The sequence below is a fragment of the Pan paniscus genome, chromosome 13 (assembly GCF_029289425.2).
Source record: "Pan paniscus chromosome 13, NHGRI_mPanPan1-v2.0_pri, whole genome shotgun sequence".
NCBI lineage: Eukaryota > Metazoa > Chordata > Mammalia > Primates > Hominidae > Pan > Pan paniscus.
The window spans coordinates 79,979,858-80,004,888 of record NC_073262.2 but is presented as its reverse complement, the minus strand read 5'-3'; the positions used below and the strand labels follow the sequence as shown (position 1 = coordinate 80,004,888).

At 40.8% G+C, this 25,031-nt stretch overlaps 1 protein-coding gene across 4 annotated transcripts in view; it reads left to right on the top strand.

The window, feature by feature from the left end:
• Positions 1 to 25,031, top strand: part of NFE2L2 (NFE2 like bZIP transcription factor 2) — a 161,754-nt gene that overhangs the window by 53,797 nt on the left and 82,926 nt on the right. For 2 of the 4 annotated variants that reach the window (XM_055108801.2, XM_055108800.2), the window contains exons 3-4: positions 3,652 to 3,788; positions 14,776 to 14,914. The gene's annotated coding sequence lies outside the window, so the exon portion shown is untranslated. Of the gene's footprint in view, positions 1 to 3,651; positions 3,789 to 6,514; positions 6,606 to 14,775; positions 14,915 to 25,031 lie in introns of all 4 variants that reach the window. The other 2 variants (XM_063595448.1, XM_055108802.2) reach the window with 2 other exon arrangements.

Sequence of the window (25,031 nt, the reverse complement as noted above, 5' to 3'; positions counted from 1 at the left end):
CATCCCTCTGAAACTCAGTAAGCCAAATTCAACTGTAGCCTTTTTTCAGCATCATCGCTGGTCTACATGAAACGTTCTCTAAATCACTTTTATACTGACCCTTCCCTCATAGATTTGTTTCTCAAGGCCTTTGTAAAGAGTGTTTTCTGGACCTTTTTATGATTTTTATTTTAATTAGAGACAGGGTCTCGATATGTTGCCCAGGCTGGCCTCAAACCCCTGGGTGAGGTGATCCTCCCACCTCAGCCTCCCAAGTAGCTGGGACAGGTGTGAGCCACTGCAACTGGCTAGACCCTTTTTTGGAAGACAAAATTGAGGTGGGTGGTTGGGTCAGATATGACAAATCTAATCCAGCATTCCTGTCTCCTAAAATTTAAAATTTTGTTCATTTACATTTTACCTAAGAGATTTGCATCTCAACTTTATTTTGTATGACTCACCCCTCAGTCTAAATGTCAATGAACATTTAGCAGAGCAAACAGAATTATTCCTAGCTTCTCAAACTAGAATAATCCAGAATCTCTTGTAAGCCCTATTAGTAAATTCAACCCAATCTCAAATCATGTCCTCTTCTTCTTCATTCAACATTCTTAAAATCAATTCTAACTCACATCCCACAGATTAATTAGCAAAGTTCTTCAATTTCTTTGGTGCTTGAGATATATCTTACTGAGCTTCACTTTGTAAACTGGCCTCTTGAAGCACAGTAGAATTTTTTGGGGGGTTGGGGCGGGGGACGGAGTCTTGCTCTGTCACCCAGGCTGGAGTACAGTGGCGTGATCTTGGCTCACCACAACCTCCACTTCCTGGGTTCAAGCAATTCTCCTTGCCTCAGCCTCACGAGTAGCTGGGATTACAGGCACCTGCCATCATCCCTGGCTAATCTTTTGTTATTTTTTAGTAGAGACAGGGTTTCACCATATTGGCCAGGCTGGTCTCAAACTCCTGACCTCAGGTGATCCGCCCACCTCAGCCTCCCAGAGTGCTGGGATTACAGGTGTGAGCCACCGCGCCCAGCGAGTTTGACTCTAATTACAGATCTGGAGATAGTGCAGAGTAAGAGTAGGGTATAAGAGAACCTCCTATAAGGTAACTCCCTCAAACTAGGGAGTTTCAGCCTCTTCAAACAAAGGAGAAATAGCTTTATAATAAAAGCTTCAGCTGCAAAGAAGGCTGAGAGTTTGGGGGCAAGGAGTCTCTGCGTTCTTCAAATTCTCCCCTATATAGCATTTTAATTTTAAAGATCTTACTCTTTCGGAATCAGCACTTTAACATATGCTCTTCTAAGACCTCAGGTAAGGAGGTGAATTCGACTGATTTGCAAATCAGCAATCAACAAGAACAAATATTGGTTTATAGCTATCTCCATCCTAGGGCTATAAAAGTTTCTTTTAACAAATTCACAGCTTGGGTTTCAGTTCATGTTTTAAGATGAGAATTTAGAGATTTTCATTTGTTAATGTCTTCAAATGAAGCAGCTAGCCTTAGCACCCAGCTCTTGAATTCCTCATTTCCTTCATACTGTTCTGTGACAACAGCAATTCTGTCCCCCACGGTCTTGTCTTTAATACCCAACTCAATCCTAATGCTCACAGGCATTATTAATTTCATTAGCTATTTTACTACTATAAGCTGTGGGTTTCCAGAGTCTCATCTTTGAATATTAATTGGTTTTTATTATCTTCAAACACAATGAGTCTGCATACCCAGATTCTCCTGATTTCCCTGAAAGTCTGTTGTGTGTAACCGAATCCCCATTACCAGTTTCTGTACAAGTCAGAATTCCTATTTGCCAGCATTAGTAACCAATTCTAGGTAGATTAAATAGAATGGAATTTACTGAAAGAGTAACAGTATCTATATACAAAATTATTTGGGAAAGTTAAAAATCAGGCTCAGAAATCAGACAGGAGCCAAAGGAGGCTGGCAGCAGATGAATCAGCCAAGGACCACTGAAGGAATAGTCTGATTAGAATGCTGCCAGAACTTGGTGAAGAACTGTTATAGGAAGAGCCTAAATAGAAACTAAGGACAGTGCCACCACCAGACATTCTCTTCTCCTGAATTACTGACATCATCACTGTCTCAGTAGATAGCTTGATGGTTTCTGCATCTTTGCATCACTCCTTCTGGATTCAATGTGGGAATCCCACTGGACAAACTTCAGTTATGTGCTGATGTCCTTGCTGTCTAGAAGAGGAAGATATGCCTTTTTTCAGTTTCTATAACAGGAAAAGTGTTGAGATGCCAAATACCAAAGCACACAAACCCCAGACACACAAACACATCCAGGACACCATACTTGGGTTTGTTTCTGGACTCACTGTTTTATTGGTTTGTTTGTTTATTTTGCTGTCATTATGCTACTGTTTTAATTTCAGCTGTTTTATCTTTTTTAAAAAATCTAGCAGTTCAAATCCTCCTTCCTCTCAAATGGTTGTCTTTTTTTCTTGACTCTTTTCAGTTTAATTTTTCTCAAGGAATTTCAGAACTCTTTTGTAAAGTTTCAAAAAAAATTCCATTGGCATTTCCATTGGAATTGTATTATATTTATGAATATATTTGGGGAATAATTTAAAAATTTTTAAATGCCGAGTGTTCTTATCCAAGAACATGGTATATCTCTGTTTAAGCTTTGGCAATTTTATAGTTGTCTTCACATAGATTTGACATACTTATTAAGTTTACGTTTTTGTTATTCTGGTAATTACAATTTTTTCCACTTTGTTTTCCTTTAAAAGAGTTTCAAAGCCCCCCTTTTGGACCACAGAAAATCTTAACGTGTTATAACCTAACTATGCAAATAGCTCTGTGATTCTAATTTCTCTTTTAAGCAATATAAATCATTGAACTACATTCTTCCTATGTTTATCCAGCTTTCCTTACCAAATTAAATCTCATACTTTGTAGTGTAAATTTGAGTTTGAAAGTTAAAGGTAAAGAATGTTTTCCAGGGGACTAAAACAGGAAAAATACTGTCAACAGAATTGAATAAATTGGAAGATGGAGGCCACTGCGCTAGTACTACAGTGCCCCCTAGTGGACACAAGGAAGCATGGGCATGTTTATACCAAGAATGACCCCAGTGTCTCTTCCACAGGCAATTAGAATCTGGAGGTGTGTTAGTGGTCAACTAGGTCAACTCCTCTGGCTTCCAAAAAGGGAAACTGAGAAACAAAATGAAGAAATGACTGGCCCAAATTCACGTTGTCAACCCAAGGCTTAAATCCAAGATTCCTAACTCTCATTTTTCTTCCTTTTTGCTACCCTTTCTTTTTTCTTCCTTCCTAGTTCAAAATATATTGTGCTCTTATTATAAAGCACAATATATTTTAGGAATGTGTTCTAGGAATACAGATATAAAGAAGATTTAGTCGTTGCCTTCAAATCTAGTTTTACTTCAAGCCTAATTTTTTTAGCCATTTTCAGGGAATGAATTTGTTGGGGAATGACCAAACAACTATGCAGGGGAAGGTTCTCAATCATCCACAAATTGACTCACAATATGATTAATTAATTATTGAGTTTTAACTGGAAAGTACAATCACAAATGTGAAAATTGCCCTTGATCAGATTCAGACCATTTCATGAGGAGGTAAGGCATACTTTCAAATGGCCTGCATTAACCTTTATCTTATTTCTCCTTTGCAGATTCAAAACTGTGGACTATCTTGCAAAAAATACAAGAAGATATTGAAAGTTTTCATGAGTGCCTACCACCTAATCTCAAACACTATCATTCATATGTGCCTCATTGAGCAAATCTTTAATGAGGATCTATATGCCAGGTATGTGCTAAGCTCTGGGCTTAGTGTGGCAAAGAGAACAGATATGGCCTTGAGGTTTCTGCTCTCACAAAGCTTATAGTCTCCTATTTGTGTATGTGTAATTCTCTAAAGCTCAGGAAAGCTGTTTTCCTCATTTTTCTTTGGCATCATATTTTTAGGCTATAGAAATCAGAGAGTACGCAAACATTTTCTAAAATTACTCTGCCCCACAAAAAGGGAAACAAAAATAACAATTTGGGGCCAGACAGAACTGGATTTGAATTCCAAGCCTGCCCTTTACAAGCTATTAAACAAGCTTATTCTCTGAGCCCCTGTTGTTTTCATGAAGTGGAAATAATATGTATCCCTTGTAAGGGATCATATCCTTATTAATACCTAAATAGAGACATTACTTTTTGAGTCAAAACTATGAATTATATGGTCCATCTCCTAAAATGCAGAAAAATTATCTAAAGAGAAGCATTATTAATATTGTTCACTTAGTTTCATCAAGAATGTCACTTTCCAGAATTAATACAGACAGATATTCTTTGCCATTGACTTTTTCTTTTTTTTTTTAAATAAGGTGAAATGCTCTAACAATGGATGCCACTATAACAGAGTTTCTGTAAGACTATTAGTTTCTTTTTCCATGGATAGTTTCCATGGCCTTGCTCCACATAAACTAAACCCTATTATTTCAGTTATGATGACTAAATCTAGTATGACCATTATTTATCTGTATAAGGGATCTTGTAGTAATCTGTGTATAAGCTTATCACTCCATCTATTTAATGATTTGACTAAGTCAAGGATCATATTTTATTTCTCTCTGTTCTCCCCTCCCAGTGGTACCTTACACAGAATTAGAGCACACTAAATGTGTGCTGAGTAAAAAGACTATCTTACTATGTGCTGTTTGACATGTAAGCTGAGAGAGAAAATTTGGCATATTTTTTAGGTAAACTTACTTTGTTTTACCTGGGAGTAGCAAGTATCAAACAGATCCTACTCCTGTTACAATCCTGCTAGAGAAAAAAAGTAGTTAAATTCCCCAGTCTCTACTCAAACCAAAACAAAACTTCAAAAATATTGAGACACAGAGAGAAGGAATAGGATGGGGTCAGGGAGGACTGGTGTTTGTGCGTAGTGTGCATGCAGCAGGCTGACGTCCTTTCCCTGTTGTAATAGCTCCGAATGTAAGCGCCACACAACACCAGGTCTATGAAAAGCCCAGGGTTTCAAGGTCAAACAAGTTTGGGAAAGCTTGCCCAGCATTTTCCTCTCTTGCAAGCTGGCAGTGGACACTGGTAAATTAAAGCCTATAAAAACTGCTTAACATTGTTTTACCTTGCAATCCCCAAATTCATTTGACCAACGTTTCACCTATAAACATCCCGCAGATCTGGTAGATTCTGTGGAAGGCACAGACTTCAGGAAACTGCTCCACTGTGTTGAAAGGACTTCTTTCTCTTGTTAATTCACACACAAAAAGCTGCCGTTTTATTTCCAAATCCTACAGGACTGGGAATGTGAGCATTTCCAGCAATGTTTCAACTGTAGAAAAGTGAGACCACTTCCTGACAATTTAGAGGTCCCAGAAAGTTTATACAATTGAATTTTAGGTATGTAAGGAGTCAGTTCGAATCCAGGAAATGGCTTCCCAGCAATGCCTGGAATGTCCTCATAAAAACTGAGAAACAGATATCCAAGTCCTGTTTTGGATCTTGGAGGGACAGAGAGAGAGAAGAGAAAAACATAAATTTATAGTCCCAAATCTCATGATGTTTCTTCCAGTTTTCTACAAATAAATACACAGTATCCACTTTCCCTGAACTCCATCTTGGGACTTTATTTTTGCGTGTTTCCAATTCTCCTCTCTAGATGGCAGCACAGATGAAAAAATGCCAGAAAAACAGCAGGCCAGACTCAGCGGCAGCAAACTGCCATCAACAGCCCTCCCCCAACTCACTCTTCCTTTTTTTTTTTTTTTTTAAGAAACAGAATCTAAGATACGATGGCCGACACTTTTTCCCAAATAGATTTAATCAGTTACATGGGAATACAAAAAATGACTGACGACACACCGATATTAGTGATCAGGGGAACTGACTCTAACAGCGTCTCTTACATGTTACTTGTGTTTTCTGTATCTTAAAGATAATGTAGGCATTGTTCCTAAGTCATGCAGAGGGGTTGTGTAAGCATGGTCATTTGCATCATTATCCTGCACATCTGATACAGCCAAACTCCACGCCACCTGGTTTGCTATAAGTATTGGATTCATTTAAGATCCATAACAATGCTATTTACTGACCCTCTTGTCAACTGATGCTGTGACACTGCTGTAAAATGATCCCTATGTCACCAGATGCTGCCCTGAAACTTAGGAAGTTAGCATGAAGGTAACACTTCATTAGAAGTTTGGAATTTATGGGTGAATTAATAATGCAAGAGAAAAGGAATAGAACAGACATAGAGAGAAGACCTTTGAGGTTTACATCAAAAGAGATTAAAAAAAAAAAAAAAACCTTACCCTTCAGGGGTTCATTGAATCTCATCATTAATAAAATAGGGTCTACCAGCAAGATGTTTTTAACAAAATCTGCTGACAGGGAAAACATAAGAAAACTGGCCCCTACAATGTATGACATTTCAAGGGCTCAAGAGTGTTCTAAAGAAAACCAAATTCTTCATGTGTAATGAACTGGACAGAAGCTAAAAGGTGACCTGTGTCTTTTAAACAGCAACAGCAAAAGATCGCCACACGGCCAGGTGCGGTGGCTCACCCCTTTAATTCCAGCACTTTGGAAGGCCGAGGCGGGCGGATCATTTGAGGTGAGGAGTTCAAGACCAGCCTAGCCAACATGGTGAAACCCAGTCTCTACTAAAAATACAAAACATTAGTGAGACGTGGTGGTGTGCTCCTGTAATCCTAGCTACTCGGGAGGCTGAGGCATAAGAATCACTTGAACCCCAGAGGCAGAGGTTGCAGTGAGCCAAGAAGGCACCACTGAACTGCAGGGGAGAAAAAAAAAAAAAAGAAAGAAGAAAAGATCACCATGGGAATAAAAACAAATATAGTGCATAAATAAACCAACCTGAGGCCAAAACAAAAAACTAAGTGAATCTTTCATATTTAAGAAAAAAAATCAATTTTTGTTGTGTCAGAGAACTTTTAAATTCTGTCTCTATCCTTTTTGTTTTTCTTTTTTGAGGTGGAATCTCACTCTGTCACCCAGGCTGGAGTGCAATGGAGTGATCTTGGCTCACTGCAACCTCCACCTCCTGGGTTCAAGCAATTATCCTGCCTCAGCCTCCTGAGTAGCTGGGATTACAGGCATGCACCACCACACCCGGCTAATTTTTGTATTTTTAGTAGAGACAGGGTTTCACCATGTTGGTCAGGCTGGTCTCGAACTCCTGACCTCGTGATCTTCCTGCCTCAGCCTCCCAAAGTGCTGGGATTACAGGCGTGAGCCACTGCACCTGGCCCCATTTTTTTTTAAGTGAAAGCAGTCTTTCCACAAGATTACTCTAAACACCACATCTTTCCTTAAATGAGTACCTTTGATAATTAGTGTGGGTTGAAATTAGTTAATATTATAATGGGTCAGGCTATCTGTCTTTGCCAACGCAACTCCTAGTGCTCTAAGGATACTGAATACTTTTTCCTGGGCTCTAAGTTTAGAGACAAAATCAAGCCCTAAAATGAACATGCAGAGAGGTACTGAGACAGTATGGCATATGAGGGAGTGAAGGAGCTGGGACAGGCCTGCATTCATCTCAAAGACCACACCAGTCCAGTGCTGCACACCAGCAACCCTCAGCTCTGAACCTATCCCTGGAATCAATACTCAGCTCACTCCTTCCAGAGACTCAGGAGCCTTGGAAGTATGACACACCCAGGACAAAGCTGAAGGCTAAGAGGCCTAAATGTTCTTCCACTCCCACTAATTCTGCATCTGTGCAGCCCACTAAACCCACCATCCCTCAGACCCTCAGTATCCTTAATGTGTGTCCTAGAGGGAGGTTCTTTCAATGAGTTATCCTTTTATGAACTCTCATCCTCATACTAGACCCAGTTTCCCATTCCACCCTGTGATATTGTGACAAGAAATATATTTTTGGGCCAGGCGCAGTGGCTCATGCATGTAATTCTAGCACTTTGGGAGGCCAAGGCAGGTGGATCACAAGGTCAGGAGTTCAAGACCTGCCTGGCCAAGATGGTAAAACCCCGTCTCTACTAAAAATACGAAAATTAGCTGGGCATGGTGCCAGGAGCCTGTAATCCCAGCTACTCGGGAGGCTGAGGCAGGAGAATCACTTGAACCCAGGGGGCAGAGGTTGCAGTGAGCCGAGATTGTGTCACTGCACTACAGCCTGGGTAACAGAGTGACTCAAAAAAAAAAAAAAAAAAAGGAAAAGAAATATATATTTGGTCTCTTCCCCTGGTTCCTGGCACACAGCTCCTAAAACCCTTGGACTCTCCGATAAGAGTGCCTTTGGTATGCTAATAAGACATTGGTGGCTGGGGAGCCCTAGATAGCTTCAAGAGGGGTGCTGATCACCGGAAAGACCAAGGCATGATTAGAGGGTCGGGACTTTCAGCCTTACCTTCCAACTTTTAGAGAGGGTAGAGGGGCTGAAAGATGAGTTGATTACCAATGATGTAATTAATCATGCCTACCTAATAAAGCCTCCATAAAAACCCAAAGGACAGAGTTCTGAGAGCTTCCAGGTTGCTGAACATGTAGAGGTCCCTGGAGGGTAGAATGTCTATAAAGGGCAGGGAAGTTTCATGCCTCTTCCCCCATCCCTCGCCCTGTGCATCTCTTCCATCTGGCTATTCATCTATATCCTTTGTAACATCCTGTATTAGTCCCTTCTCGCTGCTATAAATACCTAGGATTGGGTAATTTATAAAGAAAAGAGGTTTAATCAGCTCACAGTTCAGCAGGCTGTTCAGAAAGCACAGCAGCTTCTGCTTCTGAAGAGGCCTCAGGAAACTTACAATTATGGTGGAAGGAGAAGAAGAAACACACACATCTTACATAGCCAGAGCAGAAGGAAGAGAGAGAGTGGGGAGATGCCACACACTTTTAAACAACCAGATCTTGAAAGCACTCATTCACTGTCACAAGAGCAGCACCAGGGAGGAAATCCGCCCCCATGATCCAATCACCTCCCACCAGGCCCCACCTCCAACACTGAGGATTACAATTCGATGAGAGATTTGGGTGGGGACACAGATCCAAACCACATCACATGCTTTGTGATGAATGGGTAATGTAAGCGGTGTTTCCGAGTTCTGTGAGCTGCTCTAACAAACTAATTGAACCCGAGGAGTGGAATCCTCATAGGAACCCCCAATTTATGACCAGTCGTCAGAAGTATAGGTAACAACCTACTACTTGGAATTGGCATCTGAAGTGGAAGCAATCTTGGGAGACTGAGCCTTCTGCCTGTGGGATCTAATGCTATCTCCACGTAGATAGTGATTATAGGAAAATTGTGTTAAATTATAGGATAATTATGTCCACTGAAGAATTGGTTGTAGGTAGAGGAAAACCTCCAGACATTTTGGTGACTGGAAGTGTTGTATTGGTTGAGTATGTGAGATTACAAAAAACTTTTTTTCTTATATCTCTTACATTCCCTTTCCTCTGAAACTTTTCCTCTATGACGTTGGGAATCTCATTCCATCGTCAGCAAACTCCCTGATACACCCAGCCTCTTCAATGACCATTGTTTATGATTATTATACTTTAAGTTCTAGGGTACATGTGCACAACGTGCAGGTTTGTTACATACGTATACATGTGCCATGTTGGTGTGCTGCACCCAATAATTCGTCATTTACATTAGGTATTTCTCCTAATGCTATCCCTCCCCCTCTTTAGCTATCTAGGTATTTCTGTGAAACATACCTGACTTCTCAGTTTCTTGATTCCATCTCCAATTACCTTCTCCATTGTGCTTCAATCACTCAATCCCATGGCCACCCCTAGGCCATGTCTTCAACAAACCACAGCACCTCTGAACCCTTGACTTAAAAGTCCTCCAGTTCTTTTCATTTGGTTATTTTCACTGTTTATCTTCCAAACTTATTAAGATCTGCAGTCTTTCTGCTTTCTCCTTTCTCTTTATCTATAATATGCTTGCTGTCCCCTATTCCTTATCTACTGAGGAAGGACTCCATGACTCATAACATTGGCCTCTGACCAGTGTTCTCAACTCCATTACTTCATTATTCTTCTGGTTTATCTGCCTGACAAATTTTAGAGTGTGTACCCTGAATCCAGCTGTCTGTCTTGGCCATTCCTTTACCTAGGCTGTTGGGCACTGTAGGAAAAAATCACCCTGTCACACAGATTGGGGCTACCTTAAATTTATGCTCAGCAACCTCAAGTGGGACCTCACTGCTGCCGGCAGTCCTACTCTATTCCCCGGCCTGCTTGTTTTCTCAGCCTCCAGAGGGGCTATTTCAAGGATTTGCCTCTTCCTGCACCTCCCTATGTTGGCCTCTCTACCTTCTCATTCTCAATTGGTGATTTTTTTTTCCCCCACATATCAGAGTTGGGTGGGTGTGGATGTTGTGAGATGTGAGCAGTCTCAGTTTTCCATAACAACCTATACACTTTTTTTTTTTTTTTTTTTTTGAGACAGGGTCTCACTCTGTCGCCCAGGCTGGAGTGCAGTGGCATGATCATGGCTGACTGCAGCCTCAACCTCCTGGGTTCAGGTGATCCTCCCACCTCAGCCTCCTGAGTAGCTGGGACTACAGGTGCATGCCACCACACCTGGCTAATTTTTTGTAGAGATGGGATCTCCCATGTTGTCCAGGCTGGTCTCAAACTCCTGAGCTCAAGCAATCCACCTGCCTTGGCCTCCCAAAGTGCTGGCATTACAGGCATGAGCCACCACACCCACCCACAACCTATAAACTTACTTGCATCTTTATACATTTTTTTGACCTTGTCTCTTATTATAACAGAAAAACTCCCCCTACCTCCATCCAAGGCCAATCTCTTGGCCTGATGCTCTGGGTCCCATCTCTCTCTGACTTCTCATTGACCTCACTCTCTCAGTTATTCCTTCATACTCCTACCATTATATTCAACCCCTTCCTCTCCACTGGCTCCTCCCTTCTCAGACTAAAAAAGCCACATCCTCTTCCATCTACCGTCCTCTCTTCTCTTGCCAGTTAAACTTTTTGGAAAAGTTGTCCACTCACTGTTTTAACTTCCTCACCTCCCTCTCACTCTCCAAAATTCCTCTCTCCAAAATAACCCATGATCTCCATGTAGCTAAATTCAAGGGGCACTTTTCAGTTCTCTCCTTATTTGACCTGATGGCAGCATTTAACATATCCTCCTTTTTGATACTTTCTCTTTCCTGAGTATCTGTGGCACTATCTACCTGCTCCCAGATAGCTCTCTCCATCTCCAACCCTTCTCTTGAGCTTCAGACCCTATAGGTTCCACAGGCATCTTAAACTCAAACTGAACTCATTTTCTCTTCAAATCTGTGTATCTCCTCCTGAGTTCCCCCTGGAGGTAGCAAGCACTGCCATGGACTCATTGCTGCAGCTAGTCACTTGTGTATCATTCCTCACTGCTCTCATCATCATACCTCATGTCCAATTGCATCACCAAGAACTCTTGATCCTGCCACCTGAATACCTCTCCTACCTTTTTTCTTGTCTTCTTTCCCCTCTACTCTCATCAGGTCTCACCTACACCCCTGTTTCCAATCTTCATCTCAAACCATTCACCATGCAGTAGCCATGTGAGTGTAATGAGCAAGGAGTCTCACAGATGCAAGAGTCCACAAATCCTCAGGTGTGCAGTCATGGGATGTTTTTTCCTGGAGTAAATTTGATTTTGGAATCTGAACCTCCAGCCTTCCTCCTGGTGGACAACTTCATCTAGATTATCTTAAATGAATTCAGTGATTTGTCAACTGAGATTCCATAAATACTTCAGTTCAGAATTCAGTTTCAAACCTTCCTTCCCCTGTTCTTGCCTCTTACTCTTGGGCCTCCTGGGGCTGGCTACCCAAGGGAAGTGGGGAAGAAGATGGAGGTCCATGTGTGAGTAGCGGGTGGGGCTGGGGGAGCTGTCCATCTAGTCATTTCTGGGGTCACTCTAAAGCTAGCCTGAGCCGCTAATACCATTGTTGCCTATTCTCTCAGCACAGGCAGGCCCCAGTGTGCTGTCTAAGGTACCAGATCCTGCTAGCTTTGAAGGGTGGGGATGGGCTGTCTGGGTGCACGTGCAGGTCCCATGTAGCTTCATCTCAGAAAGGGGCAGCCATGTCCCCCATAATGCCACGAAGTAATCCAGGAACATTCCTTCCTTTTGCCCTGCACATCTGCTTTCTGATCAGATCATTTCTTCTCCCCTCACAGCATAGAGGTGAAAAACCAATTCACATTTACACATTTGTATGAGTTGGTTTCATTTTAATTGTTTCATCTCTGAGTTAAAGTGCAGAGCCCTTTGTATTTAAATTGTGCAATGTAGAGTCTAGATTTCTCTCAGCAGCAGACAATCTCTACAATCATTAATTTGCTTTCCACTCTCCTGGCAAAAGAGTGAGGTGGGGTGTGTGCATGTTTGTCTATGTATGTGTATGTTGGTGGCAGGCAAGGAGCAGATGGGCAGCCCAGAGCCCAAGTAGAGAAATGAGTGGAGAGAATACATTCCATTAATACTTCGCATATTATCCTGTCATGTGTTCTTTCTAAATCACAAATCTGAACAGGTCTTTCACTGTGTAAGCATCACTTACAGATGCTTAAAGCCATCTATAGCTTCCCCATTGCCTTTAGGATAAAGTCTAAACATGTAAACTTGATTTACAAGTTAAGATCTGTTTACAGATGACCTTTCCCACCTCATTTGCCACAGTTTCCTCTCTTCTGTCAGTTCCATGGGTTCACTGTACTCTGTTGCCTCTGGACTGTCTCACATTCCTAGAAAATTCTCTTCAACTTTTCCCTACACCTCGCTAATTCCTGCACATTCCTCTGATCTCCAGTTAAACACCACCTCTTCCCTAAGTCCTCCTTGACCTCCCTCCTACCTCTGACTTTGATTTGTCCCTGCTATGCACACCCATAACCTTCTCATATCATAGCACTTATCATATTCTAACTATTTTGTTTGTTTTCCCACTTGACTATTAATGCTTTTAAGACAAGAATATCTGTCTCGATCAGTGTTCACTCTCCAGCACTAGCATGTATCTGACACCTGATAGGTACTCAATAAATATCGTTAAATAATAAATGAATGAATGACTGAAGAATAAATTGAATGTGCAAGCCAGGTGCTGGCTTCATGTGCCCTGTCTTATAGCAGGACTTAGTACTTTATTGTGTTTCCCCAAAAGCAAATAAACTCCACAGAGAAGAGGTGAGTAATGTGGATTTGACCAACAATTTTATGAGGAGACATAAAAGAAGGTTTAAATGGAGACATTTCTATTCTCCCCTCAGTGTTCCTCTTTGGTTTCCAGATATTGGGTCTTCCTCTCTTTTGACCCTCCCTTCCTCCCATTCTCTCACCCCCAACTCAGCCTCTACTTCCCTTTTCTAGGCAGTATCACTCTGAGAGGACTATGGAGGATGAATCGGAGAGAAGTGAGGCTAGTATCAGGGAGTTCCATTTAATAGACAATTTAATGAGGCCAGGCAGAGATGATGAAGGCCTGAGTTAAGAAAATGACAAAATGGCCTGAATCCCAGGACTTTGGAGCCCCAGGTTGGAGGATTGCTTGAAACCAGGAGTTAAAGACCAGCTTGGGCAACATAGTGAGACCCTGTCTCTACAAAATAGAAATTTTTAAAAAGGGAAAAGAAAATGACAAAATGAAGAGGAGGGGGTGGGTTTAGGAGATGTTTGGGAGGGAAGATCAATAGGATGTGAGAACTGATTGGATTGGAGTAGAAGAGAAAGAGGAATATAGGGCATGTGTCAAGGTTTGGTGAATGCAAAAGGAGAAATAAAGAAAAGAAGAGAAGAGTAAAAAGGGTAGGGGTTAAGAGTTCCATAGGATTAGAGTTATTACCAAGGGACGTATAAAAGAGAATTAAGTGAAGAAGGACCAGTATAAGGATTATAATCACCTGAGAATCTAACAGGTTAGAGACCAAAATTGGTATGGGCACTAGTATTTAAATTGTGTAATGTAGAGCCTGGGTCCCTCTCAGTGTCAGACGATCTCCACAATTGTTAATTTGCTTTCCACTCTACTGACAAAAGAGTCAGGTGGGGTGTGCATGTGTTTGTCTGGGTATGTGTGTGTTGATGGGGGTAAAGGGGCAGGTTGGAAACCCAGGTAGAAGAGAAGTAATTGTGTGATTTTCTTTAATAACTTGGGCTGCCAATGGTAAGAGCTGAGAAAATGGGTGGTAGGTTGATCCAAGACTTGGGATTTCTGAGACGATGGGGCAGAAGGATCAAGGGGCGAAATGATGGATGATTTTATGAAAACAATGTTCAAAGTGATGGACAATGGCATCTAGGCTCAACAGGGATAGAAATGAGCCAGGATGGGGCTGACAGATTGAAGGGGGAGGGTGGGGATAAAAGAGCAGGGGCCATGCCTGGTGCAATGTTTACAGGAAATAGGAGTCCATAGGATGCAGGACCCAAAAGGAAAACAAATTGTGGAAAGGAGAAGTTACTCTTCCTTCTCTGAAATGAAACAGAAAAAGAGATATCATCTTTAAGTATTTCTCCGTAGAGAAAAAGCAATAAGAGGATACCCACATTGGAGAATCTTGATTTCTTCTATTAAGCAAAAGGAGAAAGTTGCATGCAGTGGGACTGGGGCTTGAAGGAAACAGGGAGGATTTAGAAAAGGAAAAGTGAGGACTGTGGAAGGAAGGAAATTTTGAAAAATCAGAGAATTACCTGGGAGTAGTAAAGGCTCAGCTGGGACCAGTCAGCTGATATTGGCTTGGGTCAGATTTTTACATTTTTAATTTAATTTTCAGCAATATCTTTTGCTTGGGAGCAGAAACAGAAAGTACATGGTGGACTTCATTGAGGGATGGAGATTTGGAAGACATGAATGGATGAAGAACCAAGTGCGTGAGGGCACCTATCAGGATTATTGCTGAAATCCTTATGGAGGTAACTGGCTGAGAGGAAGGCAAGCAAGCGAGGATTGATGGGCCCTTGGCACTGTGAGAACAGTGGAGGAGGAGGGAGCAGGGTTCATAAGGAGGAGCACAAACAGAAAGTTCAGTGGCCCCAATAAAAATAACACCAGAATCTTCCAGATACTTTCTCCATAAGGCGAAAAGGTAAATGCCCCTTTAAATCATTAACTAAACTGGCACTTAGATCTGGGCAGGCTCTCCCAGATTGGGCTGTTCCATTTTGCCAGGAATTGATAAACTTCTGTGACCCCTCCAGGGTGAGTGAGCATGATCCATCTTCCCTGTCTGGACAAGTTTGATTCAGCCTCCTTCCTCCTGCTGAAGCAGGCCTGAGGTGTGTGCCAGGATTCCATGTCTTATGCTAATACTCACATTCCACATACCGGCTCTTGCTGGTACTGCCTTTAGGCTTTTAGAAGGCCGTGCTTTTACCCTCCCTGGCTGCACCCCTTACTACAGGGTGAGGAGACTGTGGCACCTAGGGGATGTGTCCACTCAGAACCACATTACCACATTGCTCCCTTCTAGACCACACTCTGGATAACTTGGACCACCTCAGAATTCCTTGCTCAAATGCCCCAAGCCCACTTCCAGGGCCTGCCTAGACTTCTTTTCCAGACCCATCCTCCCAAGGGCAAACCATGCCACTAGTGTGTATGGTCAGCCTGAGAGGTAGCCAAGGATAGCCTATTTGCAGAGGCATGCACAGGGTATGGATGTGTGAACTGGAGCATCTACACGCATGCATGAGAGGGCCTTCTCATTCAGAGTCAAGGATGGGAGGAGAGGGGAACGTTTCAGGTTGGGGTCCAGCTCTCTCCATGCCTCTTTGTCCTGGTGCAGAACTCCAGGGATTCCAAGCATTGCACATTCAAACCTGACCTTCAGGTCTTTTGGAAGTTAGAGTTATCAAGGTAGGAAAATGGAACATATTTTATTTAACAGTTTGACTTGACTTATAACTTTCTTTTTTTTTTTTTTTTTTAGACGGAGTCTTGCTCTGTTGCCCAGGCTGTAGTTCAGTGGCGCAATCTCGGCTCACTGCAAGCTCCGCCTCCCGGGTTCATGCCATTCTTCTGCCTCAGCCTCCCGAGTAGCTGGGACTACAGGCGCCTGCTACCATGCCTGGCTAATTTTTCGTATTTTTTAGTAGAGACGGGGTTTCACCATGTTAGCCAGGATGGTCTCGATCTCCTGACCTCGTGATCCACCCATCTCGGCCTCCCAAAGTGCTAGGATTACAGGCATGAGCCACCACGCCCAGCCAACTTATAACTTTTATATCATTAGACACATGGAATATGGGCCTCCGTTTGTACTCTTGCCCTTGGCCCCACAAATGTTAGGGAGAGGCCTGGCTCCTGCAATGTACTATTTACCTGTTGTAAATAATAGCCCTTCAAAAGTATTATTCTAAGTCTGTTTGACATAATAGGTCCAAATTGTATTACAACATGGTAAAAAAACAACAATCCGTTAACAATCCTCTTTGGATTTCTAAAAAAGTTTTGGTAGCCTAAACCCTTTCCCCAATTTTTGATATCACTTCATGTCATTTTAGAGAGTAAGTTTTCCTGTTTTATTAATGTTTATATTTAAGCTGAATTTTCTAAAAGAATTGTGAGTGTTTTTATTCTATTGTGACATTCAAGGTACGCAGCTGACCCTTGAGTATAAGTCCCATCAACTAAGTAAACATCAAACATATCTTCAGTACATCCCTTTAGATCTTGACAGTTATTTATCACTTTTTCATAAGTTCCAAAGTTCCAGATGGTTACTGATACATTCAGTCTGACCACTGCTAGATTTGAGACTTGTCCCACAGGTCTGCACTGTATCTTCATACCTTCATTAATAGATCTTTTATTCTTTTTTTTTTTTAATTTTTTTGGAGACGTGGGTCTCATTATGTTGCCCAGGCTGGTCTTGAACTTCTGGCCTCAAGTGATCCTCCCAACTCAGCCTCCCAAAGTATTGGAATTATAGGTGTGAGCCACTACACCCAGCCTAGATCTCAATCAGGTGACACTGAAAATGTTTGGTCATAAACCACAGTGAAGGAAGGGGAGGCAGCTGTTAGATCATCTGCCTTGACCCACAGTCCTCATCCATTTGCACCTTGGCAAGCCCTCTACTACATCTGAATCTCGAAATGGGGGATAACCTCTTGGGAGAGTCTATGCTAGTACCCTTCTAGTAGTAGTTTACAATCTGCCAACAAATCTTGAAGTCTTATTTGGTTGATATCAATTTGAGAGGTGGGAGGTTCAGTTTCCAAAGAGTCAGGAAAGAGCATTCATCTAGGCTTGAGAAGCCTCCATTTCCTAACTCAAGAGTTCTGATTAGGTTGTTGGTTGAGTGACACAAGGCAATCATCTCACTTTTCTGTTCCTGAGCTTCTCCTTTTATAGAATGTGGGCAGGAGTGTGGAGAGGGAGAATTTATTTCATTTCCTGTTTTCCAAACTTACTAAACTGTGGAAACTTTTTCTTTTGCAGCATTGGGCAAAATTGATGTTCTAAGGAACATTCTTTAGGAAAGGTTAGCCAGATCAGTGGTTCTCAACAGGCATGTGGTACACATTTAGTAATGTCTGGAGATGTTTTTGGTTGTCACAACTGGGGATCCAGGGATGCTGCTAAACATCCTGCAATGCCTAGGACAGGATAATTATCTCCACAACGGAGAATTATCCAACTCAAAATGCCAATCATTCTAAAGGGTTGAAAAACTCTGGACTAGATGAACTATCTCAATTCTCTTTCAACACTAACATTTAAATGTGGTGTTTCTTGTTTTTTAAACACACAAAATTTTATTTCTCTTTTACACAAAGTCAGCTATGGGTATGGATGAATCTGCGGACAGTTTTCTTCCATGTGTTGGCTCCATATTTCAGCTGCTTTGATTTTTTTGACATCTTATCAACATGTTCTTCTATGATTTCCTTGTCAGAGAAAGAGAAAGCAGAGAGAATCATGTGCTGGATCTTAAATGCTTCTACGTGGATGTAGTAAATGTCTCTTCTACTTTTTTAAAATAAGAAGTGTATTAAAATATAATCCATGTATCATATAATTTACTCATTTAAGGCATAAAATTCGGCTGGGTGTGGTGGCTCACACCTGTAATCCCAGCACTTTGGGAGGTTGAGGTGGGGTGAATCTCTTGAGCCCAGGAGTTTGAGACCAGACTGGGCAACATGGCAAAACCCCATCTCTACAAAAAATACAAAAATTAGCCAGGTGTGGTGGCATGCACCTGTAATCCCAGCTATTTGGGAGGTTGAGGTGGGAGTATTGCTTGAGTTTTGAAGGCAGAGGTTGCAGTGAGCCAAGATTGTGCCACTGCACTCCAGCCTGGGTGACAGAGTGAGACTGTCTCAAAAAATTTTTTTCAGCTAAAATAAAGTGTAAAACTCTGTAGTTTTTAGTGTATCCACAAAATGTGTGCAATCATCTCTACACTCAATTTTAGAACATTTGAATCACCCCCAGAAGAAACACTGTACCTATTAACAGCCATTCCCAATTTTCCCTCAACACCTCCACCTCAGCCCTAGGCAACCACTAACCTATTTTCTATCTCTATAGGTTTACCTATACTGGATATTACATATAAATGGAATCATGTCCTTTGTAACTGTCTTCTTTCACTTTGCATAATGTTTTCAAGGTTCATTCATGTTGCATCCTTCTCAATATTTCATTTTTATTGCTGAATAATATTCCATTGTATGAATATAACACATTTTATTTATCCATTCATCGCTTGATGGATATATGAGCCATTTCTACTTTTTAGATATTATGAATAATGCTGCTATGAATACTTATATGCAAGTTTTTACATGGACGTATGTCTTCATTTCTCTTAGGTTATATATCTAAGAAAGGAATTACTGAATCATATGATAACTTTATGCTTAGACTTTTGAGAAACTGCCAGACTGCTTTCCAAAATGACTGTGCCATTTTACATTCCCAAAAGTAATGTATGAAGTTTCTAATTTTTCCACACCCTCACCAACACTTATTATCTGTGTTTTTGATTCTTGCCATCCTAGTGTGTGTGAAGTAGTTTCTCACTGTGATTTGTATTTGAATCTTCTTAAAGGCTAATGATTTTGAGCATCTTTTCATGTGCTTATCATCTCTTCTTTATATAGATGTCTATTCAGGTCCTTGGCCCATTTTTAATTTGGGCTATTTGTCTTTTCATTACTGAGTTTTAAGAGTAATTTTTATTTATTCTAGACACACATCTCATATTAGATAGGCGATTTGCAACTATTTCCTCCCATTCTGTAGGTTTCTTGCTGGTGTCCTTTGAGGAATAGAAGTTTTACGTTTTGATGAAGTCAAGTGTGTATGTTTTCTTTTGTTGCTTGTGCGTTTGATCTCATATCAAAAAACCATTGCACAATCCAAGGCCACAAAGAGTTATGTCTATGTTTTCTAGATTTTTATCATTTTAGTGCTTACATTTAGGTCTTTGATCTTTTTGTGTTAATTTTTTATATTGGGTGTGAGGTAAAAATCCAACTTCATTCTTTTGCATGTGATATCCAATTATCCAGAACCACTTGTTGAGAAGGCTAGTTCTTCTTCACTGGATTATCTTGGCACCCTTGTCAAAAATAAGTTGACTGTAAATGTGAAGGTGTATGAGTTGCTAAAATACCTCTTCTGTGATATCTATAATTTATTTTCTAAAAGGATAAGTTATAGGTCACATCTCAGATTACAATGATTCAAGTCAAAAAGTTCAAAGTAGAATTTACTTTCAAATTTGTTTGTTCCCCCAGAGCTAGTTAATACCCCCAGAGCTAGTTAATAAACTCTATTTGCAGATAAAAGCATGCTTTCCCTTCAAAGATATTTCACCAAGACGGGAAACACAAATCTAAATAAGCTGAGAAACTGAGGATACACAGAGGGTCTCCTTAATCTCTGGATATGTGGTCTAATGTGTCCTTTTTGTGCTCATTTTTTCCCTTTTGTCCAGAAATACAACATTACCTTTTTATAAAATTCCTGGAGATTGATCATATCTCTAGTGTTTGGGTCTAGAATGTATTTCTTGGCCAAAACATCTCTTTACCCCACTTCCACATGTGGAAAGAAAGAAAACATGGGACTCTAATCTCACAAGTGAGGCATGGGGTTGTTTCCTGAAATGAGGCAAGGACTTTGGACAAGAACATGTTTGGACTTGAGATGGTTTTCGTAAACCCAAATGATATTAGTTCTAGTCTGTCTTTATCGCTCACTGTATTTTGTTTTCATTCATACTAATGAATAATAGACTTGACTGTGTTCCATCATTTATGTCATTAATATTTCCTTTATGTTTGAGTGCTGTGCAGTTCTCCTTGAAACTTGTATGGAGATTGAACTTGATAGTGATTTAAAGTATTTAATTCATATGTCAGTTGTTAGCAAGGTCTAGTAATTAAAATCTACTTTAGAGTAAGTTATTAACTCTCCAAAATAAAAACGCTTTATCAACTTACCAGTTTTAGCTATTTATTCTACTTGACAGATGAGATAGGGTAGTTATTGACTGTACATAATCACCTATGTACTTTCACCACTGAACACTAGGGTCAAATTGAAGTCTAGGTTATTAAAGTTCATAGTTTAAATCTAGAATAAACCAGTTCAGGTTGATGGGAGAAGGAAGAGAGTGTCCTTGGATCTTGTTATCTTTGCAATATTGTCTCCTTAAATTTTGCAAAGTCCATTTTTGCTGTCTTCAAAATTCTCAAACTTCTAAACTAAAAACACCCTAGACCAAGGATTTCATATTGAGATCTAAGATATCGAAGTGCTATATTGTTTATGATTTATTTTATAATGCTTTTTAGTAAAACAAACTTTAGATGCCATGATTTCCTTGTGAACAGGCTGGAGGGAAGAAAACAAGTTACACGTAATGCATGGGACACAAGTGCAGGCCTTTTATTTGCAGGCCTAAACTAGTCACAAGTTTCCATCTTATGATAGCAAGTTTTCTTTTATTCTGCTTTGTTTTTTGTCTTGACATCTGGTTACATTTATTCAGTTTGAGGGCATCTTATAATGGGCCCTTTACTTCCCTCCAGTTGGCTTATGATGAACTACTACCAAGGTCAATCCAGGTCTGACTCTTTCATGGAGTCAGTGTGGCTGGGGTAGTGTTTCCCAAGCCAAGCTTGTCATCAGAATTACCTGGGGTGGTTTGTAAAGAACTTTTCAGGCCTCATTCCAAACCTACTAAAGTTAGATCTCTGGTGTGGAGCCTGTAAATCTGTATGTTTGAAACCTTCCCAAGGTGATTCTGATGTCCAGTCATATTTGGGTCATAGTCCAGAATGCAGTCATGCATTGCTTAATGACAGGGATTTGTTCTGAAAAATGTGTCATTAGGTAATTTCTTCATTGTAGAACCATCATAGAGTGTGATTACACAAACCTAGATGGTATAGCCTACTACACACCTAGGCTATGTGGTATAGCCTATTGCTCCCAGGCTACAAACCTGTACAGTATGTTGCTGTACTGAACACTGTAAGTAATTGTAATACAATGGTAAGTATGTGTGTATTTAAATATATCTTAACATAGAAAAGGTGCAGTAAAAATACAGTATTCAAATCTCATGAAACCACCATCATATAAGAGGTCCGTAGTTGAACTGAAATGTTGTTGTGTTGCCCATGATTGTGCTTGGATTTCAGGACTCTGCAGATGCTTGGAGGTCTTATGGGTTTGGCCATGGGGTATTGCCTCTGAGAAACTGCCATCTGCTTGCCAGAGATTCTGAAAAGACCAGAGTTGCCTATTTGCAGTCTGTTCTTCAAGACTATCTACTATGTTGGCAAAAAGGCCTAGGTTTCTTCTCTGTCCATTCTCAATCCCTCAGTCTGTCCTTGTGACTTACTTGCTCCTTCAAGCTGCCCAGTAGTGGCACTGGTGAAAATAAAATAGACTTTGGTCCTACAGACCTGTCACGGACTCTCAGCTCAGCCTCTTCTATGTGTGCCATTTGCCTCATCTGTAAATGTAGTTAATATTGTCCTCTCAAAGATTTTAGGAAAACCAGAAGAATGTATTTATGTAACACCTAGAACAAGTATACCCTGCATTAGGCATTATTTGTTTGGTTTTACCTGTCCATCTCAATGAACATGCTGGGTTAATGAAGTGTGTTCATCAATTTTCCCTGATCGTAGCCTTTTAGATTGCTCTGGGCAGTGTTTCTCAAAGTAGGAGACACAGACCACCTACCTGTGATTGACAGGAGGACAGAAATCTGCTCTAATGCACTCTAACCTTCTGCACTTTTCACTTTTATTGAAATATACATATAGAAAGGTGTATTTATTGTAAGTGAACAGCTCAGTGGCTTTTCCTAAACTGAACACACCCATGTAACCAGCACCCAGATCAAGAAACAGAACATTACCAGCACCCCCGAAGCCTCCTCTGCAGGCACACTTTAAGAACCACTGGTCTAGGAAGAGCCCAGCTGGGGCACTGTCCTAAACCACCGTCCCGCCTTTACCTAGCAGGCCAAATCTGCATGCAGTGTCAGCTATTCCCAATCTGAGAGGCTGGGCCTGTAGCCTCACATACACCCTTCATAGTGATGCAACTTCATTTGTAAAAAGGGTCACAAAGGGTGTTTCTATAATTTATATTCCTAGCATACACCCTAAACTGCTTAAAGCAAATGAATTCAGGTCCCAGCCAAAAAGGAGTGGAGACCAGCCACTGCCTGAAAGCATTGGCTTATTACAACACTCCAGCATTTTCTCACGGCAGGGTGAATGAGGTGGATTCTAGTGTAATTACCTTTATGTAATTGAAAACTAAATCACCGATGGCTGCAGAGTTTAAATATCCATTTAAATACTTTCAATTTATTGAGCTTATTTTTGCAGGACATGCTACTACCAAATAGGCTATTAATTTTTCTAATGGATTAAAATCTGAATAGGTACATTAAAAACTAGCACAGCTCAAATAAATGTCCTCTTTTTCCAAAGATTATTAAAGAGAGGTTTCTTTTTCTTTAACCCAGCTATTCAAATACTCTATTAGACCAGGACCTGTAATAATACAGGCCTTGTCCAGAAGGGATCAGGTGTCTATGTTATATAATTAGGCAAGACTTTAAATAGTAAGACATGCACCTGTGGTGCTTTTGTCTCTAACTCCACAAATTTCAACATGCATACAAATCAAGAAGGGGTGGGGGTGTTATCATGCAAATTCTGCTTCAGGAGGTGTTGGAGCCTGAGATTCTGGCTTTCTAACAAGCTCCCAGGTAAGTGCTGATGCTGCTGCTTTGAGGGCCACACACCTTGAGGAGTAGGAAGAGTACTCATACTGGAAGAGTATTCAGCACGGACTGGAATCCTGCATACATATCTGAGCTCTGTGTTCTGGTGTGTATATAGACTTTTTAAAAAAATTAGTAGAGATGGGGTCTCACCATTTTGGCCAGGCTGGTCTCAAACTCCAGGGCTCAAGAGATCCTCCTGCCTTGGCCTCCCAAAGTGCTGAGATTACAGGCATGAGCCACTATACCTGGCTTATATAGACTGCTTCTAAGGTCCATTCTAACTACAATTCCATGATTCAGTCACTGTTTGGCTATTAACTAATTTTTTTAGGCTTCTGATTCTCATTGTTTATAAGCTGCTATATTAGAGAATGTTCTGTACTGGAAGGCCAGATAAAAAGTCTTACTTATGGCCAATAAGTTTTACTTTTCAATCTTCTACAAGTCTGCCTCAACCCATGGGAAATCTTGGCTAATAGTAACATGATACTGGGCTTGGACCATAAACTAAACTTGAGTCAGCAATGTAGGGCTTTGGTTAGATAAGCAAGAATGAACTTGGGAATATAACCAAAAGAAAGGGACAGCTAATCCTACCAGAATAGGCAGTATTTATATGAATACTTTTTTCAAATATCCACAACTGGGAAAAGCTGCTGAACACATAAAGAAAAGTTAAAAGCATGGCATTATTTAGCTAGTGAAGAGAGAACAAAGAATGCCTTAAGAATAATTTTTGAATGGCAGCAGAAACCAGCATATCCTGTGAAGTAAATGCATTTTCAGGACCTCAAAATAGATTTAGGTTACCTCTAAAGCAGAACTTTCCCATGATAATGATGATCCTAGGTGATAGGATTGCCAATGGTAATTTTCTTTCCCAAAGATTCTTACAACCAACCATAAACCTACTAGATAACCTATCAGTTGTGTTATTAACTGATATATCAGTTGGGGTTCAGTGCAGACACTTCTGTAGGTACTGAATGCTAAGAATTATATGCTTAAAAATTATATGCTCTTACCATTAGAAGAGCTGGAAGAAGGCTGAGGGAGAAGCCTTCTTCCAGCCCTTCTAATGGTAGGAGCATTAAGAGGGATGCTGTTGGGCTCGCAGTTCAGTCCACACAGCTACAATGTAGAGGTCAGGAAGCTATAGAGTCCACTGCTGACATCACAGTCATTTCTCACAGATGAAGTTAGTGGCAATGCAGAGGCACAGAAAGTCTGGTCACTAAAAACCACATTTAATGTTGCACGTACATCAACAACTACCAGTGAAAACTAATAGGCAGCCAGGCATGTTGGTGCATGCCTGAAGTCCCAAACATTTGGGACACTGAGGTGGGAGGATCCTTGAGCCCAGGAGGTCTAGGCTGCAGTGAGTTGTGATTGTGCCACTGTACTCCAGCCTGGACAGAACAAGAATCTTTCTCAAAAAATAAATAAATAGAGAGAGAGAAGGAGGGAGGGAAGGAGGAAGGTAAAAAGAGAGAGAGAGAAAGGAAGGAAGGGAAAGAAGAGGAAGGAAGGAGAAGAGAAAGAAAAGGAAGGAAGGAAGGAGAAAGAGAAAGAAGGAAGGAGAAAGAAGAGAAAGAAAAGGGAGGAAGGAAGGAAGGAAGGAAAACTAATAGGCAGGGGAAATAGCCTCTCCCTTTTACCTTTCTAATTTTGCCTCATTATATCTGACTGGCACAGTTTAAATTGTTTAACAAATCCTATTAGCAGCTCAGCCTAGAATTATAGTTATTGAG